This window comes from Salmo salar, chromosome ssa02 (assembly GCF_905237065.1).
Source record: "Salmo salar chromosome ssa02, Ssal_v3.1, whole genome shotgun sequence".
NCBI lineage: Eukaryota > Metazoa > Chordata > Actinopteri > Salmoniformes > Salmonidae > Salmo > Salmo salar.
Window position 1 is genome coordinate 51,031,114 of NC_059443.1, and position 19,308 is coordinate 51,050,421.

Here is a 19,308-nt window from a genome sequence, read left to right on the forward strand (position 1 = left end):
GGTAGGGAAGTCTGTACAGATATCAGCCCAGCCTGTCTACAACAGTAGGCCTATGTCCCAGATGCCTCCCCTGCAGCCTCCAGCCACCCAATTTAGGTCCCATTACCTCACCTCCACATCAAATCAAAATTTATTTGCCACATTTGCCAAATACAACAAGTGTAGACTTTACCGTGAAATGCTTACTTACAAGCCCTTAACCCACAGTGCAGTTCAAGAAGAAGAAAATATTTACTAAGTAGGCTAAAACGAAAAGTAACACAATAAGAATAACAATAACGAGGCTATATACAGTGTCAGTGTGCAGGGGTACAGGCTAGTTGAGGTAATCTGTACATGTAGGTGGGGGCGAAGTGACTATGCATAGGTAACAAACAAACAGCGAGTAGCAGCGGTGTACAAGGGGGTGGGGGGTCAATGTAAATTGTCCGGTGGCGATTTTCATGAATTGTTCAGCAGTCCAATGGCGTGGGGGTAGAAGCTGTTGAGTAGCCTTTTGGTCCTAGACTTGGCGCTTTGGTACCGCTTGTCGTGCGGTGGCAGAGAAAACATTCTATAACTTGGATGACTGGAGTCTCTGACAATTTTATGGGCTTTCCTCTGACACCACCTATTATATAGGTCCTGGATGGCAGGTAGCTTGGCCCCAGTGATGTACTTGGCCATTCGCACAACCCTCTGTAGCGCCTTACAGTCAGATGCCAAGCAGTTGCCATACCAGGTGGTGATGCATCCGGTCAGGATGCTCTCGATGGTGCAGCTGTAGAACCTTTTGAGGATCTGGGGACCAATGCCAAATCTTTTCAGTCTCCTGAGGGGGAAAAGGTTTTGGCATGCCCTCTTCACGACTGTTTTGGTATGTTTGGACCATGATAGTTCATTGGTGATGCGGACACCAAGGGACTTGAAACTCTCAACCCACACAACTACAGCCCCATCGACGTTAATAGTGGCCTGTTCAGCCCGTCTTTTCCTGTAGTCCACGATCAGCTCCTTTGTCTTGCTCACATTGAGGGGGAGGTTGTTGTCCTGGCACCAGACTGCCAGTTCTCTGACCTCCTCGTTGTCGGTCATGGTTGTGTCGTCAGCAAACTTAATGATGGTGTTGGAGTCGTGTTTGGCCACGCAGTCGTGGGTGAACGGGGAATACAGGAGGGGACTAAGTACACACCCCTGTAGGGCACCGGTGTTAAGGATCACCGTGGCAGATGTGTTGTTGCCTACTCTTACCACTTGGGGGTGGCCCGTCAGGAAGTCCAGGATCCAGTTGCAGAGGGAGGCGTTTAGTCCCAGAGTCCTTAGCTTAGTGATGAGCTTCGTGGGCACTATGGTGTTGAACGCTGAGCTGTAAACAATGAACAGCATTCTCACATAGGTGTTCCTTTGGTCCAGGTGAGAAAGGGCAGTGTCATCTGTGGATCTGTTGGGGCGGTATGCAAATTGGAGTGTGTCTATGGTGTCCGGGAGAATGCTGTTGATGTGAGCCATAACCAGCCTTTCAAAGCACTTCATGGCTACCGACGTGAGTGTCACAGGGCGGTAATCATTTAGGCAGGTTACCTTCGCTTCCTTGGGCACAGGGACTATGGTGGTCTGCTTGAAACATGTAGGTATAATAGACTCGGTCAGGGAGAGGTTGAAAATGTCAGTGAAGACACTTGACAGTTGGTTTGCGCATGCTTTGAGTACACGTCCTGGTAATCCGTCTGGCGAGGCGGCTTTGTGATTGTTGCTCTGTTGGAAAGTTTTGTTCACGTTGGCTGCCGAGAGCGGTGTCACACAGTCATCCAGAACGGCTGGTGCTCTCGTGCATGCTTCAGTGTTGCTTGCCTCGAAGTGAGCATAAAAGGCATTTAGCTCATCTGGTAGGCTCGCGTCACTGGGCAGCTCGTGTCTGGGTTTCCCTTTGTAGTCCGTAATAGTTTTCAAGCCCTGCCACATCCGACGAGCATCAGAGCCGGTGTAGTAGGATTCAATCTTAATCCTGTATTGACGCTTTGTTGTTTGATGGTTCGTCTGAGGGCATAGCGGGATTCCTTATAAGCGTCCGGATTAGTGTCCCGCTCTAGCCTTAGCTTGATGCGGATGTTGCCTGTAATCCATGGCTTCTGGTTGGGATGTACGTACAGTCACTGTGGGGACGACGTCCTCGATGCACTTATTGATGAAGCCGATGACTGAGGTATTCCTCAATGCCATTGGATGAATCCTGGAACATATTCCAGTCTGTACTAGCAAAACAGTCCTGTAGCGTGTCATCTGACCACTTCCGTATTGAGCCAGTCACTGGTACTTCCTAATTTAGTTGTTGCTTGTTAGCAGGAATGAGGAGGATAGAATTATGGTCAGATTTGCCAAATGGAGGGCGGAAGAGAGCTTTGTATGCATCTCTGTGTGTGGAGTAAAGGTGGTCTAGGATTTTTTTCCCCCTGGTTGCACATGTGACATGCTGGTAAACATTTGGTAAAACTGATTTAAGTTTGCTGCATTAAAGTCCCCGGCCAGTGGGATTCGGCCGGGGATCCCATTTATCCTCGTCATGCCGTACGGGTTGATGAATGCTTCATCAGTCTTCCAAGCCTTTGTTGACGTCTCCTTCCTAGGGTACCACATTTCCACCTCAGGGGTGGGAATGACAGCCGTGCGTAATTGGCCGACTCCCACCACGGTAAAGGAGGTGCAGCGGTTTCTAGGGTTTGCCAATTCCTACCGGAGGTTTATCCTGGGTTTTGGTCAGGTAGCGGCTCCCATTACCTCACTGCTGAAGGGGGGACCAGTACGTTTGCAGTGGTTGGCTGAGGCGGACAGGGCTTTTGGTCACCTGAGGGCTCTGTTTACCTCGGCTCCCATGCTGGCCCATCCGGATCCTTCTTTGGCATTCATAATGGAGGTGGATGCGTCCGAGGCTGGGATAGGAGCCGTATTCTCTCAGTGCTCGGGTACGCCACCGAAGCTCCGCTCCTGTGCCTTCTTCTCGAGGAAGCTCAGCCCGGCGGAGCGAAACTATGACGTGGGGGACCGGGAGCTGTTGGCTGTCGTCAAGGCCTTGAAGGCGTGGAGGCATTAGCTTGAGGGGGCTAAACACCCTTTTCTCATCTGGACTGACCACCGCAATCTGGAGTACATCCGGGCAGCGAGGAGACTGAACCCTCGCCAGGCAAGGTGGGCCATGTTTTTCCCCCGTTTTGTTTTCACCCTTTCTTACAGACCAGGTTCCCAGAACGTGAAGGCAGACGCACTGTCCCGGCTGTATGACACAGAGGAGCAGCCCATGGATCCCACCCCCATACTCCCGGCCTCCTGTCTGGTGGTGCCGGTAGTGTGGGAGCTGGACGCGCACATTGAGCAGGCGCTACGTGCAGAGCCCGCTCCCCTCCAGGGTCCCGCTGGGCGTCTGTACGTTCCGTCTGCTGTCCGTGACCGGCTGATCTATTGGGCCCACACGTCACCCTCCTCGGGTCATCCAGGCATCGGTCGGACGGTGCGCTGTCTGAGTGGGAAGTACTGGTGGCCCAACTTGGCTAAGGATGTGAGGGTTTATGTTTTCTCCTGCTCGGTGTGTGCCCAGTGTAAGGCTCCTAGGCACCTGCCTAGAGGTAAGCTACACCCCTTACCCGTTCCACAACGGCCTTGGTTGCACCTGTCGGTGGATTTCCTTACTGATCTTCCTCCCTCACAGGGTAACACCACGATCCTGGTCGTTGTGGACCGTTTTTCTAAGTCCTGCCATCTTCTCCCTCTGCCCAGTCTCCCTACGGCCCTACAGACTGCGGAGGCCTTGTTTACACACGTCTTCCGGCACTACGGGGTGCCTGAGGACATAGTGTCTGATCGGGGTCCCCAGTTCACTTCGAGGGTCTGGAGGGCGTTCATGAATCGCCAATCCACCTTTCATTTTCCATTTGTTTTTTCTTGTTTTCCTGCACACCTGGTTTTCATCTCCTACTAATTACTATGTGTATTTAGTCCTCTGTTCCCTCCATGTCTGTGTGGGGTATTGTTTATTGTCAGGTTGGCACGCTTCCGGCTGGTTTGCGCCGGGTTTTGTTTTATACCCGTGCTTTGTGGCAGCCGGTACTTTGTACTTTGTTTGTGGTACTTTGTGCTGCCTCACTTGTTCTTTGGGCATTTGTTTTTGTGACGCGATTGCGTTCTGTTCATATGATTGCCTAAGTAAAGTGCTTTGTCCACTCATCTCTGCTCTCCTGCGCCTGACTTCCATGCACCAGCTACACCCACCATTGACACTCTATATTGTCCGTTTCTTCATTCAGCCACGTCTCGGTGAAACATAACATGTTACAGTTTTTAATGTCCCGTTGGTAGGATACTCTTAATAGTAGGTCATCAGTTTTATTTTCAAACGATTGCATGTTAGCAAGGAGAATGGGAGTTTGCTCGCTCGCCTCTGGATTCTCAGAAGGATCCCTGATCTGCGTCCTCTTTTGCGGCGTCTTTTCTTCACGCAAAAGGCGTGGATCTGGGCCTGTTCCAGTGAAAGCAGGATATCCTTCTCGTCAGATTCATTAAAGGAAAAAGTTTATTCCAGTCCGCGGTGAGTAATCGCTTTTCTGATGTCCAGAAGTTATTTTTGATCATAAGAGACAGTAGCAGCAATATTATGTACACAATAAGTAAAAACATATGTTACCCAAAACACAAAAAAATTACAAAATTGCACAATTGGTTGGGAGAATGTAAAATGTCAGCCATGTTCTTTGGTGCCATCTTCTATGTCATATGGTTTGACCACAGATGTAAAAAGTGGAGGAACCGAGAGAGACACACACACACTCACACATGCAATTGGGAGCAGACACACGTGCATGCACGTCATTGAAGTCCAGGAGGAGTAGCAAGGTTTGGTTGGAGATGAAAAAGAGAGTTAAAAAAATGAGGGCCCGAGAGAAACAGAAAGGACAGGAGGAGCGACGTTGAGGAGAAGAGCGATCAAACAGGAGAGGCATCCTGCAAGGAGGGGAAGACAAATGGGCCAGTGAAATAGTTCAAAGTGAGTTTTTTTTTAAGATGAATGGAAGAAAAAAGGGAAAAGTGGATGGATGGAGTGCTGAATATTGAATGGCGCTCCATTGTCACCCCCTTTACTCTAGCTCATGTTCCACCTTCCATTTCAAAACCCCAGTGTTCTCCTCAGTGGAGCCGATCAGCGTATTTTTGAGCACTTTGGTGGTTGTGTGGGAAATGTATGGAGCACCTGCCGCATGACAAAGTGCTTTTAGGATGAGAGCCCCGACCCGAGAAGTGTAACGCGAAATGAGAAGATGCTGTGTCCCATCCCTCCCAATGATCCCGTGTTTTGAACCAAGAGTTGACTTAATGGAACAACACTTTACAAAGATGCTTGCGAAGCACAAGGCACGCTAAATCCCGAACAGAAGCGTTCAACCGAAGGGACAAAGAAAGCTATGCAATGTTGTCAGTGCCGGAGTTTCTCATGGAGAGGGATCTATAATTCATACGTTAGATGACCTGATTTCATGAAAAAATGCTGCAAGAGAGGGAAAAAAGATCAATACATTGGCATTTTTCACTGTGTTCTACACACACAATGGAAAGCAGGAAGTGTAGAGAAAGATCACAGACCTCTATGGCTCGGGGTTAAGCTGCAAATTGTGCAATGGTTCCAGCTGTGGTGCCCCAAAGGTTTGGGCTTTCTAGGCCAGAGTGTATTCTCAGCAGTGAGCCTTAGGTCAAAATGAGAACATTTTTCTAATAATAATCATGGGAATGCAATGGTAATTTGGAGTATATTGCTGTGTATGTGACCGACCGTGTATCAAAGCTTAATCTAAGCATCCTTAGGGCTCCATCAACTTTGCTTTTCACTGCGCAGTCCTTTCAAATAAGTTGGAACATTGTTTCTCCCCCGAACTAATCAAGGGCTTGATGATAAGTTGAGTGGTTGGAACAGTTAAAATGGGCTACAACAGAATAAGTTAAATGTGCAACCTTTCGGTTACACAAGGACCAGGGTTGAAAAACGTTGATGTCTTATCTTCTCAGCAAATCGCAAAGCAGAGGTTTAGGGCGGGGGTGGGGGCTGCAAGACGCATGAAAAGGTTCAGGCAAAGTCACATCTCCCGGCGGTCCAACAGGGGGAATTCAGCAGCTCTACTATCAAGGTTAGCCATGTTAACAGTTTGGTCCAGTGCCCTGAATGAAAAATTATCTGTCAGTAGAGTTGTGAATTGAGACGACAATATTATGCTAGCCTGCTGAGCTAAAGCTAGCCAATGAAAATCTTCAGGTCTTACGAAGGTTACTCATCACATGAGCATGGTTCACCGAACAACCTCCACTATACTCACTCTTTGCCAAAGGTGACAAAAATTTGTCCAGTGGACTGTAAGTGTGACATTCCCGAAGCTATCTGTCTGTAGAAATTAGGAATAGTTCTTGCTTAATCTTTGCTATTGAGTATGTAGGAAAGAGTAGCAGCAGGTTCTTCAGTAAGTAGTTCATTTACTCCTCCCTTTTCAAATGAAGGACATTTTGGGTGAACATAACAGCCCAGAGGTCTTTAAAATAATAATGAAATATTTACACATAAGCTGTAGAAGTTAAAATCTACAGTGCAACGTGTATGTTTATCGGAAGAAACCAAAGTGAGCTAAAGGTCACCATTCGTTTCACTTCAGTATGCCCCCTTTATATATGTAAATTGAGCAATCAATAAACCGTTGTAATAACCAGCAATTAAGCGTTAGATAGTAACCGTAGTATTAGTGGTTGGTGAACAGTACAGTATGTGTGTGTGTGTTGAGTGGTAAGCGTGCGTGAGGATGTGCATGCATGCATGTAAGGATGATTTACATCCTAAAAAAATCAATTTAAAGGAAAGTTCACAGGAAGGTCAGTGAAAATGAGCCACATCAATTACTAAAGGATTTCCATTTTGTTTCAGATTTTTGGCCCTGGATCTCATAATTACAAAATTATTTCAGGCAAAAAAAATCTAATTTCTTTATTGGAACATATAGGCCTATAGAGCCTATATGGCCTATAGAGCCTCTATAGGCCTATAGAGCAGATGAAGAATATCAAGGATCTGGAAAGATTCTGTATGGAGGTGTAATATCCCTCCCAATGTGGTCCAATATCCCTCCCAATGTGTTCTCCAATCTCATAAAACATTTTAGGAAACAGCTCAGTGTTAGGAGGGTGCTGCAATATCGATAATAGGGGGTACAATCAGTTTGACCCAATCTTTTTGAGATATGTTTTATTACTTGTTAAACAAAATCTATTTCTCTGAGCAATTGTATTAGTATATAATAATATACATTTACATTTTTAGCTCAGTATTTGTATAACTTATTTCATACAGTCTTTTTTTTGCTCATCTTTATCAAGGGAGCCAATAATTCCGGACCCCACTGTAAATGTAAGATGTTACACAGGACCTTTGTGTCTGACCTTTCAGTACATTAAATGCAGACTCAGCGGAATGACGTACAGTAGATGCAGAAAGTAAACAGCACAGAGGGTAAATGTCCACAACAATTCAGAACGTTGTAGCGCGAGGCTCAACTCCCCTGTTCTGAACAGAGTGAAGCGAACCCATGCACATGCGCAGATACTGTGTGACTGTGTGAGAGCGAAGTCTTGCATCTTGCTCATCTCAATATCTGCGGTGTCGCTCGTGGCAACGTCACTTCTCTGAGTCTACCTTTAAGTAATAATTTCATAATAAAATACAGTACAACTGTTATTGTAAAATGGAAATGTGTCTTTGCTGTATTATGTTTTTTTACCAACACCTTCGGACATATGACTTACATGAGAGCCTAGAAGCAGCACAGGGTCAACACAGGGTCAGCTGAAGAGGAGCACCCTGGAGCAGTTTATGGATTAAATACCTTACAATGGCATAACGGCAGTAGGTGGCACCTCACTCCCGCCAGATTGTTCCCTGTCAACCCTTTGTTTACTGGCCTGAGGCTACTGCCTCATAAAAAACTAAATAAATGTTGGTCCCACTTTAAACCAAGTGTAATTTATAAAGGCTTTATATAGCATACATAAAGATAAAGGCTTCATAAGCACTACAACAATGCTTCACAAATCTTCTATAAGCCTATGTCATACTCTATAAATTGTGTATAAAGGGTACATAACCATTTCCACAGTATGGTGAATTGCAAAATCTAACATTCTACAGCATTCATAGGGTATGACATATGCTTATAGATGATTTGTGAAGCAGTTATGTAGTGCTTATGTATGCTATATAAAGCCTTTATAAATTATACTTTGTTTAAAGTGGGACCAAAATATGTTTATTTTTTATGAGGCAGTAGCCTCAGGCAGGCCAGTAAACAAAGGGTTGCCGGTTAAAATTCCAGGGCTGACAGGGAACAATCTGGCGAATGAGGTGCCATAGAAAGCCTTTATAAGTTGTACTCCATCTAAAGTGGCACCCATATTTTGAATAAAGTGTTTAACGTCGCTAATAGACTTATGTTATGAGCTATACATGCATGTGATAGCGACTTGAACAAAAGCATCAACTCGATCTGCTCTGAGTTGTTGTACTTTGACTTTCCCACAGGATGTATCACAATAGAAACACAGCATTCATTTTATAATCAGCTGTTAATCAGCTGTTTATAATCAACACATAAAAAGAATATGGCTTCTACTGTGGCATCAATGCATTGAAAACTGTCAGCGTTTCTCACAACCACAATACCGGTCCACACATGGCGACAATCCAATCGAGAAAGCCACAGGTCCAGATGTCAATATCTCTGTGTACAGTGCATCTCCCCTCTGATCTCCAAGAGATCCTACAGGCACATATTTCTATCTATTTTTCTGCATAGGTTATCTAAGCATAGGTCTTTACCTGTTCAATTGTCATTTAAATTAATGATCCACATTGATTATTTAACAACGTTTACGCCCTTAGTAGTTTAGTACAGCTGCCACACTGGTATATACTATCATAACCCAAGAATTAAAGCAATTGTTGTATTTTCTGAAGTCTAGCAACCTTGCCAGCAAGCATGCCAGTTAAGATACTTAGACAAGCTACACTTAACTTGATTGATAGCCTGAAATGGCTTGGTAGCTAGTTATGAGGTTGGGAGATTGGGACCCTATCTAGCTGGCTAGTTAAAGCCAACTTGATAAAATTGGTAGGTATTACAGAGAAACACCAAAACGGTTTTATTTATTCATCAAAAAGGAATCAATAGGCTAACATAGCTTGATCAAATTAATTTACAAACATACCTCCTGCGAGTCCTGCCCATCAATGGCAGCTAAAATCAAATCAAACGGTGTGTGTGTTACTCGACACTCTCTCTCCCCCTCCACTGATGATAGTGTATGCACACACTAGAGAATCTAGTGTCCTGCCTAGCATATCTTTGCTTCGTGGTGCACCTTGGAAGAAACCCTGACAGATCTTCTTTTTATAAATAATTGTGATCAAACGTGGGCTTAAAAATTAAGTTTAGTAATTAATTTTACATCTGAAAAATTAAGAAACAGGACAAATCTGAGCGGCATGACACCTCTGGGTGTGCTGCAATTTCGCATCAGCCAGTGGGTTTTGTAATCGACACCATTTATGTGTGATGGAGAGTGGATGTCTTTGTCTCCTCTGGACTGGAGAAATAAAAGGCTTATAACAAAGCCCCGTGGAGATACCGCCTGTTCCATCTGTTTTTTTCTTGCTGAAAACATCTGGGCCCGAATTCACATAACGCAAGAAGCGTCTGGTCTCTGCTCTTCTCTAGCATCTGTATCCAGTTTTCCTTAGTTTGCATTGTTAAGGCAGATGATAAGGAGATTACTTTTTCCACATTTTGTTGTGTTACTGCCTGAATTTAAAAGATTTAAGTTTTTTGGTTACTGTCCAACACACAATACCCCATAATGTCCAAGTGGAATTATGTTTTTAATTTTTTTTACAAATTCATTAAAAATGAAAGGCTGAAATGCTGTTATGGCAAGCCTAAATAAGTTCAGGAGTAAACATTTGCTTAACAAGTTACAAAATAAGTTGCATGGACTCACTCTGTGTAGACCAGGGAGGTTTTCCAATGCCTTTCAAAGAAGGGCACCTATTGGTACATGGGTACAAAAACTCTGACATTGAAATTGAGCATGGTGAAGTTATTAATTACTCTTTGGATGGTGTATCAAGTTAAAGTGAAATAAAGGTTAATTAAAATAAAAGAAAAAAATCAATATACCCAATCAATACAAAGATACAGGAGTCCTTCTTAACTCAGTTACCTCTCAGGGATTTCACCATAAGGCCATGGGTGACTTTATGGGGTTTAATGGCTGTAATTGGGAAAAAAATGGGGATGTGTCAACAATATTGCAGTTACTCTACAATACTAACCTAATTGACAGAGTGAAAAGAAGGAGGCTTGTAAATAATACAATTTTGGCAAAGTGTTATGTTTGTGGCAAAAGGAATACAACACATTACTGAGTACCAGTTTCCATATTTTCAAGCATAGTGGTGGCTGCATCATGTATGCTTGTAATCTTTAAGGACTGGGGAATTTTTTGGGATAAAATATTAAACGGAATGGAGCAAAGCACAGGCAAAATCCTAGAGGAAACCTGGTTCAGTCTGCTTTCCTCCAGACACTGGGAGATGAATTCACCTTTCAGCAGGACAACAACGTAAAACACAAGGGCAAAAGAAGACAGTGAATGTTCCTGAGCGGCCGAGTTACAGTTTTGAATTAAATCTTCTTGAAAATCTACGGAAAGATCTGAAATTGGTTGTCTAGCAATAATCAACAACCAATTTGACAGAGCTTGAAAAGAATAATGGTCAAATGTTGCACAATCCAGCTCTTAGAGACTTACCCAGAAAGTCTCACATCTGTAATCGTTGCCAAAAGTGTGTCACTCTCTGACCTAGGAGAGCTGTGTTTTCTCTGTTTAGTTAGGTCAGGGTGTGATAGGTGGGTGGGCATTCTAAGTTTTGTTTTCTATGTTTTGGCCGGGTATGGTTTCCAATCAGAGGCAGCTGTCTATCGTTGTCTCTGATTGGAAGCCATACTTAGGCAGCCTGTTTTTCCCTTTGTTTTTGTGGGATCTTGTTTTTGTGCAGCTGTGTTTGACCAGCCCCAGAACATCACGTTTGTTTCAGTTTCACCTGTTTCTTGTTTTGATCGAGTTCACAAATAAAATATGTGGAACTACCGGCACGCTGGGCCTTGGCTAATTCGTGACAGGGAATTCGAAGACAGCACTCGTGACAAAGTACATCTACAAAGTATTGGTGTGGGGGCTGTGCTTTGGCAAAGTGGGCGGGGTTATATCCTGCCTGTTTGGCCCTGTCCGGGGTATCATCGGATGGGGCCACAGTGTCTTCTGATCCCTCCTGTCTCAGCCTTCAGTATTTATGCTGCAGTAGTTTATGTGTCGGGGGGCTAGGGTCAGTCTGTTACTTCTGGAGTATTTCTCTTGTCTTATCCGGTGTCCTGTGTGAATTTAAATATGCTCTCTCTTTCTCTCTTTCTTTCTTTCTCTCGGAGGACCTGAGACCTAGGACCATGCCTCAGGACTACCTGGCATGATGACTCCTTGCTGTCCCCAGTCCACCTGGCCGTGCTGCTGCTCCAGTTTCAACTGTTCTGCCTGCGGCTATGGAACCCTGACCGGTTCACCGGACGTGCTTGTTGCACCCTCGACAACTACTATGATTATTATTATTTGACCATGCTGGTTATTTATGAACATTTTAACATCTTGACCATGTTCTGTTATAATCTCCACAGCCAAAAGTGGACTGGCCACCCCTCATAGCCTGGTTCCTCTCTAGGTTTCTTCCTAGGTTTTGTCCTTTCTAGGGAGTTTTTCCTAGGGAGTTTTTCCTAGCCACCGTGCTTCTTTCACATGCATTGCTTGCTGTTTGGGGTTTTAAGCTGGGTTTCTGTACAGCACTTTGAGATATCAGCTGATGTACGAAGGGCTATATAAATACATTTGATTTGAAATTTGATTTATTGACTCAGGGGTGTGAATTCATATGTAAATGAGATATTTCTGTATAAATAAATTAGCAAAAATGTTTAAAAATGTTTTCAGTTTATCATTATGGGATATTGTGAGAGAGAAAAAAATATAAATAGGCTGTAACACAATAAAATGTGGAATAAGTCAAGGGGTATGAATACTTTCTGAAGGCAGTGTATGTGACAGTGCCATTCTGTTGCCCCATATGTTGATTAAATCCGTTTAGTTTTAGCTTTTGCATAGTTATTTCATTGCCTAAATTTTCAAAATGGCACGGTGGGATTTGACCTCACAACCCCAAAGAGACTAGAACAGTGCTATTCAAAGCTGAGGGTCACGATCCCACTAAACTACAGTGAAGTTGCCAAAAAATGTAATAATTAAGAGTACAGATTATTGTATGGGACAATATACAAACTTTATCAGAAAGATAAATGTTTATTGGTTTCTTTTTCGAAATTGACAGATTTCACAGTTGTGTCATTAGATTGGAAGTGGAGTGGGGTCGTGAGACATTCTTGTGGAAAAAAATTGGGTCTCCAGAAATTCTGGTGGGAAAATGTGGTCCCCTCTGAAAAGGTTTGAATACCAAGCCCACATGAAAAATATTACGGTTATTAAAGAATACTATAGTAAACTGTAGTGTACTGTAGAATACTATACTCCACACTGTAGTAGAGGTCGACCGATTATGATTTTTCAACGCCGATACCGGTACAGATTATTGGAGGACCAAAAAAAGCCAATGCCGATTAATCGCCCGATTCTTTTTGTTTTATTTATTTGTAATAATGACAGTTACAGCAATACTGAATGAACACTTATTTTAACTTAATATAATACATCAATAAAATCCATTTAGCCTCAAATAAATAATGAAACATGTTCAATTTGGTTTAAATAATGCAAAAACAAAGTGTTGAAGAAGAAAGTAAAAGTGCCATGTAAGAAAGCTAACGTTTAAGTTCCTTGCTCAGAACATGAGAACATATGAAAGCTGGTGGTTCCTTTTAACATGAGTCTTCAATATTCCCAGGTAAGAAGTTTTAGGTTGTAGTTATTATAGGAATTATAGGACATATACCTTTGACAATTGGATGTTCTTATAGGCACTTTAGTATTGCAAGTGTAACAGTATAGCTTCCGTCCGTCTCCTCGCTCCTACCTGGGCTCATGTTAAATCATCCCCCGTTTGGCGAAGTTGGCTGTCTTTGTTATGAAGAAATAGTATTCACACAGTTCGCAACGAGCCAGGCAGCCCAAACTGCTGCATATACCCTGACTCTGTTGCAGAGGTGACACATTTTCCCTAGTTAAAAGAAATTAATGTTAGCAGGCAATATTAACTAAATATGCAGGTTTAAAAATATATACTTGTGTATTGATTTTAAGAAAGACATTGATGTTTATGTTTAGGTACAAGTTGGAGCAACGACAGTCCTTTTTCGCGAATGCACACCGCATCGATTATATGCAACGCAGGACAGGCTAGATAAACTAGTAATATCATCAACCATGCGTAGTTAACTAGTGATTATGATTGATTGATTGATTGATTGTTTTTTATAAGATAAGTTTAATGCTAGTTAGCAACTTACCTTGGCTTCTTACTGCATTCGCGTAAGAGGCAGGCTCCTCGTGGAGTGCAATGTAAAGCAGGTGGTTAGAGCGTTGGACTAGTTAACCCTAAGGTTGCAAGATTGAATCCCCAAGCTGACAAGGTAAAAACCTGTCGTTCTGCCCCTGAACAAGGCAGTTAACCCACCGTTCCTAGGCCGTCATTGAAAATAAGAATGTGTTCTTAACTGACTTGCCTATTTAAAAAATATTATATATATATTTTTTTATAATAAAAATAAAATAAAAATATTTTAAAAATCGGCAAATCGGTGGCCAAAAATACCGATTACCGATTGTTATGAAAACGTGAAATCGGCCCTAATTAATCGGCCATTCCGATTAATCGGTCGACCTCTACACTGTAGTATCCCTTGATCATGTTTAGTACTTACTATATAATTTTGTAGTAAACTATAGAACACTATACTACAAACTGTAGTACCCCTCAATCATGTAGTGCTTAGCTTAGAATTTTCTAGTATACTGTAGAATATTATACTCCACCCTGTAGTATTCCTTGATTGTGTAGTGCTTGCTATAGATTTATTTTGTATACTGTAGAACAGTGGTTCCCAAACTTTTTATAGTTCCGTACACCTTCAAACATTCAACCTCCAGCTGCGTACCCCCTCTAGCACCAGGGTCAGCGCACTCTCAAATGTTGTTTTTTGCCATTATTGTAAGCCTGCCACACACAGACTATAAGATACATTAATTAAACATAAGAATGAGTGTGAGTTTTTGTCACAACCCGGCTCGTGGGAAGCGACAAAGAGCTCTTATAGGCCCAGGGCACAAATAATAATATAATAATAATAATCAATAATTTTGCTCTTTATTTAGACATCTTACTTAAAAATACGTATTTGTTCATCAAAAATTGTGAATAACTCACCACAGGTTAATGAGAAGGGTGTGCTTGAAAGGATGCATCTAACTCTGCAATATTGAGTTGTATTGGAGAGAGTCTTAAGTCATTCATCACAGTCATCCACACAGTCATCCACACAGAGTCTGTGCCTGTATTTAGTTTTCATGCTAGTGAGGGCAGAGAATCCACTCTCACATAGGTATGTGGTTGCAAAGGGCATCAGTGTCTTAACAGTGAGATTTGCCAAGGCAAGAAACTCTGAGCACAGCCCTATCCAGAAATCTGGCAGTTGCTTCTGATTAAATTCATTTTTCACAGAATCGCTTGTTGCAATTTCGATGAGGCTCTCTTGTTCAGATATCGGTAAGTGGACTGGAGGCAGGGCATGAAAAGGAAAATGAATATTTGACATTGTGTTTGTCATGCCCTGACCTGAGAGAGACGGTTTATTTCTCTATTTTGTTAGGTCAGGGTGTGGGGTGGGTAGTCTTTGTGTTATATTTATATGTTGTTTTTTCCTTTGATTGGCTGAGTATGGTTCCTAATCAGAGGCAGCTGTCTATCGTTGTCTCTGATTGGGAATCATACTTAGGCAGCCCTTTTTTCCCTCCTTCTGTGTGGGATCTTGTTTTTGTACAGCTCAGTAAGCCTGCAGAATGTGACGTTCGTTTTTTGTTGTTTATTATTTTGATTTAGTGTTCTGAGTTAAATAAAATAGAAAAATGAACATTTACCACTCTGCACCTTGGTCTTCTCCTTACGACGATCGTCACAGTGTTGTTATTTCGCTGAACACTAGATGGTTTCATTTTATTTTTGACAGTGATACGAGGCTACTCAGGTGAGAAAAAAACCTCACCTAAATGTATAGCTAGCCCCATTGAAAAATATAAATGTACTGTTTGAAAATGTGAAGAATATATATATTTTTTTATTTAAAAAAGTGAATCACATTTTAATTTGGCGTACCCCCGATGGCATTGCGTGTAGTTTGGGAATACCCCCGTTTGGAAATACCTGCTCTAAACTATCCATTCAGACTCCAGTCCTACCTACCTTACAGTATTTGTCCAGTAGGTTTCCTCAAGGAGAAAGCCCCCACTTCTATGTCAAATATAAAGCAAAAACACTAGGGTAAATACCAGTAATTTCCACAAAAACACTACAGTAAATGCTATAGTATACTACATTCATGGCCGCAAAAACAGCAGATTTTTTGCTCCTGCTGCGTTAGGCTCCATTCAACGTTAGCTTGTTATTTCATCCTTCTAGCTAAGTAATACTAGCCAGCGCCCTTCAACATTGCTAAAATAGAGGTCTCTGCTGGCAGCTAGCCACCTGACTGACTGAAATATCTTTAACCATCCTGCTGTGTTCCGGTCGAATTGGACCGATTTACAAGTTTTCTCTCTGAAAAATGTAGTTCATTTAATCTGATTGTCATAAGGTTCCATGGCTTTGTCCACACAGGGCGTGTGATCACACAAAATACATTTTGACAATTTTCATTATATTTTGGGTGTTTTATTTAACTTTGTACACCTGTGGTGTTCCCGGTCAAAAATGACCGGTCATTAGAAATGAATAGGTGAGACTACAATTAGTGTGTCAAATTTAGTTCAGGCACATGCCCGTTCATCAGATGGACACACTTCCTCTCCCAGACCCCCACATGTATGTGTGTTTGAGCACAGACACACACACCTCACTCCCCTTCTTGGTTTCCATGGCAACCCCCACGGGAACCTGTCCCCAATAGAATCTTTCCCCCTCAAGAACGACACCTGTTGGCATTCCCACAAACAATCGCAACATTGTTTCAATAATATATAGAACTTTTATCGCAGCTCTGGTATATAAAGGTTTTTTGAGGCCTTACTCACAATTTATTCTGTGGCAGCACAATGACCAAATGATATTCTGTATGTGAGGCTCTTTGATCATGACACTGGTGAGGAGGAGAGAGTCCTTGTTAAACTTTGACACAAAGTAGTCTGTGATAAATAGCACAATATGTTTCATCTATTATTTATTATAGTCAAAAACAAGTTGTATGAGCTCAGGTCAATGAGGCCTACAGGCCATAAATAGCAAATAGAAGTTTAAAACTTGTAATGTTCACAAGAACTTAAGGTGATAAAAAGATCTAACACAACATTAGGTGATAATGTATGTATTATTATGGATTTATAATCAGCTATAATGGGGCGGTCATTTTGGACACAGAATTAAATAACATGAAACGAACACAACAGGAGGGTTAAGCTACTATTTACCAGTAGTGCACTCATTCTCCGAGAGTCGGTTTTTGTTTGTTTGGGGGATGTCTGTAGACACCGCATGAGTCGCAGGATGGTTACAAATGGCCTTTTGTCTGGTATCTCGCAAACACATTGTCAGCTGGGTCTTTCGTTGCCTACTTGAGCCGACTACGAGTTGGGGTAGTAAGTTTCACCTCTCAGGCTGTCACGTCCTGACCATAGTAAGATGTGATTTTCTATGGTAGAGTAGGTCAGGGCGTGACAGGGGGTGTTTTGTGTTTTTTTATGTTTTCTATTTCTATGTTTAAGTTATAGTTTTTCTATTTCTATGTTGATGTTTTTTGGGTTGATCTCCAATTGGAGGCAGCTGGTCCTCGTTACCTCTGATTGGAGATCATATTTAAGTAGGGGTTTTTCTTCCTGGGTTTTGTGGGTGATTATCTTTTGAGTAGTGTTTGTTTCTCTCTGCGTCACGGTTTGTTGTTTTGTAAATTCAGTTATTTATGTTTTGCAAAGTTTCACGGATTTAATAAAATGTGGAACTACAACCAAGTTGCACTTTGGTCCAATCCTTTCGACAGCCGTGACACAGGCCCTCAGTCTGCGCCGCGAGTGGGTGGAGTTAGCCATTTGAGAGAGTAGTGAATGTGCTGCTAAAAAGGCAAATCTGTAAGGCAAATCTGGGGAACGCAGGCGAACATAAGGAACAAACCACTGTTCATGATTCCATTTGTTAGCAAAGAGGCAGGCGCAGTTAGAAAAATAATATAGCCTAAAGCAATCTGAGCTTTAATCAAACGCTGGGAGCAATATTAAATGATGACCAGTAATTGATTTTCTTTGTGTACAAAATATATATTTGTATTATTGTTGTTTTATTATTTATTTTTATTACCGAGTCTCATGGAAATACTAATCAATTATGAGGAGAGACAAGGTCAATCACCAATCAGGATATTACTTTATTCAAAACGTATTAATAACATAGATGAATTATTGCAATAATGAAGCTGGTTGACGAACCACCCCTAGATGATTTGTTGAGAGCCCAATGAGCGGATTTGAGCCACAGCATTTTATAGCAAAGTACATTCTCCTGAATTTTCATGACAAACAACAGATGTATGGAATGGGTCACAAGGCTAGGATTTGTATGAAAGATACTAATAATTAACAGCAGACAATATCTGCTGTAAAGACTGTTCTCATTGTGTAGAAACCAGAGTCTGGCCCCCAAAAGAAGGTTCCTCTCATCATTATCCATACCCGAACCATCTCCAACCTGGTACCTCCCGGCACACAAACACCAACTCATGCTATGGAATGCAGTCTTTAGGTTTTTATCACCAAAGGCATCGTAAATCCAGAGCCCCCAGAGGCCCAACTCAGAAGACCATGCACAGATGAGAGTGTTCTAAAAACCATATTCTACTCCATAAAACAACCATTTGATGTAGTTACGGCGCTGCTGATAATGGTTAACAACTTTGCATAGTTGAAACAAGCAGCAGACTTGAAACAAATAGTCTGCCAATTTCCAAGTGCAACAGTGAGGGACGCAAAGTGGAAATCTAACTCACCAGAGGAGGCTGACTGTAACTTTGTTTGTCATATCCTGCGGGTGACCTGGTTGCTGTGCCAACAAATCATGTAATCGGCAATGAAGTTGCCACAAAGACAAGGCCTTGAGCCACAAAGACAAGGCCTCAATCCCTTGAGCATTGCATCAGTATACAATACAAAACACAACATCCACTTCCCTTACGCACGCACACATCCACAAGGCCAGATTTACAAGGCATTTGTATTGCTACACATGGATTTCAGAGAGGAATACAACATACAGTGAAAGGCTGAAAGAATTGAATGCGTAGAAGTCACACTGCCTAACAGAAACATGAAGCATTTCATTCACAGGAAACAAACTCACATTTGCTAATGCCTTCTGTCATGTAATGTCATAGCGTCATATATACATTAGGAACACCTTCTTAATATTGAGTTGCACCCCCTTTGCCCTCAAATTTGATTTGATTTCATTTGACTCACTGATCAGTCTATGTCATGGAAAGAGCAGGTGCTCCTAATGGTTTGTACACTCAGTTTATATATGCCATTTAGCATACGCTTTTATCCAAAGTGACTTACAGTCATGCGTGCACTATCCTGGCATAGCAAGCACCATGCTCTACCAACTGAGCTACAGAGGTTTCAAACTATTCCAAAACCACTTACTCTGTGTACCAGAGTGGCCTTATTCAGCCTGTAAGGCTTCTTATCTAATTTCATGGTTCACCAATGTGTCATCGAAGCTGGCTTTTTAGGAATGGTTACATTTGCCCATATTTTTTTTTCAACAGAAAACATTTTTAGTGCCCCGTATGAGGAGAGTTTTGTCCACTCCCAACGCTTCTTTTCAAAGGGCTCTGATACATTCCACCTTAGGCTTCACTAAACTACAGGCTTTTGACATATAATTTGTACTGCACATCCTTAAGGCAAAATGTAATATTTCATTACGTCGCTCACAAGCAATTGGAG